At 38.1% G+C, this 2,141-nt stretch overlaps 1 protein-coding gene across 1 annotated transcript in view; it reads left to right on the forward strand.

The window, feature by feature from the left end:
• Positions 1–345: 345 nt before the first annotated feature.
• LOC113805705 (alkylglycerol monooxygenase) overlaps positions 346–2,141 on the forward strand; it is a 24,775-nt gene continuing 22,979 nt past the window's right edge. The window contains exon 1 of the mRNA XM_070126933.1: positions 346–473. The gene's annotated coding sequence lies outside the window, so the exon portion shown is untranslated. The remainder of the gene's footprint in view (positions 474–2,141) is intronic.

The raw sequence follows: 2,141 nt of genomic DNA on the forward strand, positions 1-2,141 counted from the left end.
AGCTCCTCATCCACCCACCCTGCATATCTCTCCCCTCCCTCCCTCCCTCATCCCTCCCTCGTTGCCCTCCTGCCCTCCCCTCCTCCCTCCTCGTCCCATCCCTCCCCTCTCTAGTCCTACCTCCCCTTCTCCCTTCATAGCTCCTCATCCTCCCTGCATATCTCTCCCTCCCTCCCTCCCTCATCCCTCCCCCCTCGTCCCATCCCTCCCCCCTCTCGTCCTACCTCCCCTTCTCCTTCATAGCTCCTCATCCTCCCTGCATATCTCTCCCTCCCTCCCTCCCTCATCCCTCCCCCCTCGTCCCATCCCTCCCCCCTCTCGTCCCACCTCCCCTTCTCCTTCATAGCTCCTCATCCTCCCTGCATATCTCTCCCTTCGTCCCTCCCTCCCCACACATTTTTTTTTCTCCTTTGCGAAGTGTCGCCAGTGAGACTAAAACATGCAGATTCAGTCTACGATTAACAGCCGATAGTGTAGGTGCCTCGAAGTGTAGTTGATTCAGAAATCAGAAAGCAGAAACTTTGATCATTTCTTTGTGCGATGTTGGGAATAAAATGTTTTAAAAGAAGAAAACTTCATCATTCATATGTGATGTTGAGAATCGCGTAGAAGGAATGTGCATTACGTAGAAATCTTGATCATTTCTTTGTGCGATGTTGGGAATTTTGAGGAAATAAAATGTTTTAGGAAGAAAACTGTATCATTCATATGTGATGTTGAGAATCGCGTAGAAGGAATGTGCATTACGTAGAAATCTTGATCATTTCTTTGTGCGATGTTGGGAATTTTGAGGAAATAAAATGTTTTAGGAAGAAAACTGTATCATTCATTTGTGATGTTGAGAATCGCGTAGAAGGAACGTGCGTTGCGTAAAAATATTTATCATTCCTTGTACGATGTTGGGAATTTTGAGGAAATAAAATGTTTTAGGAAGAAAACTGTATCATTCATATGTGATGTTGAGAATCGCGTAGAAGGAATGTGCGTTACGTAAAAAATATTTATCATTCCTTGTGCGATGTTGGGAATTTTGAGGAAATGAAATGTTTTAAAAGAAGAAAACTTCATCATTCATATGTGATGTTGAGAATCGCGTAGAAGGAATGTGCGTTACGTAGAAGTCTTGATCATTTAAATATTTATTTAAGTATTTATTTAAATATTAAATTTAGAAGTAGAAATTTTGATCATTTCTTTGTGTGATGTTGGGAATCTTGAAGAAATAAAATGCCTTAGGGGGAAAACTTGATCATAGAAGGAATATGCAAGGGAGTATTTAGAAGGATTGGATAACTGGATAAGACTGGGATGTAAGGGATTGTGGATTGGATAACTGTATTGGATAATGTAGATTGGATAACTGCATTGGATAATGTAGATTGGATAACTGCATTGGATAATGTAGATTGGATAACTGCATTGGATAATGTAGATTGGATAACTGCATTGGATAATGTAGATTGGATAACTGTATTGGATAATGTAGATTGGATAACTGCATTGGATAATGTAGATTGGATAACTGTATTGGATAATGTAGATTGGATAACTGCATTGGATAATGTAGATTGGATAACTGCATTGGATAATGTAGATTGGATAACTGTATTGGATAATGTAGATTGGATAACTGTATTGGATAATGTAGATTGGATAATGTAGATTGGATAACTGTATTGGATAATGTAGATTGGAGAATGTAGATTGGATAACTGTATTGGATAATGTAGATTGGATAACTATATTGGATAATGTAGATTGGATAACTGTATTGGATAATGTAGATTGGATAACTGTATTGGATAATGTAGATTGGATAACTGCATTGGATAATGTAGATTGGATAACTGTATTGGATAATGTAGATTGGATAACTGTATTGGATAATGTAGATTGGATAACTGCATTGGATAATGTAGATTGGATAACTGCATTGGATAATGTAGATTGGATAACTGCATTGGATAATGTAGATTGGATAACTGTATTGGATAATGTAGATTGGATAACTGTATTGGATAATGTAGATTGGATAACTGCATTGGATAATATAGATTGGATAACTGCATTGGATAATGTAGATTGGATAACTGTATTGGATAATGTAGATTGGATAACTGTATTGGATAATGTAGATTGGA

Source organism: Penaeus vannamei, chromosome 11 (genome assembly GCF_042767895.1).
Source record: "Penaeus vannamei isolate JL-2024 chromosome 11, ASM4276789v1, whole genome shotgun sequence".
In the NCBI taxonomy this organism is placed as follows: domain Eukaryota; kingdom Metazoa; phylum Arthropoda; class Malacostraca; order Decapoda; family Penaeidae; genus Penaeus; species Penaeus vannamei.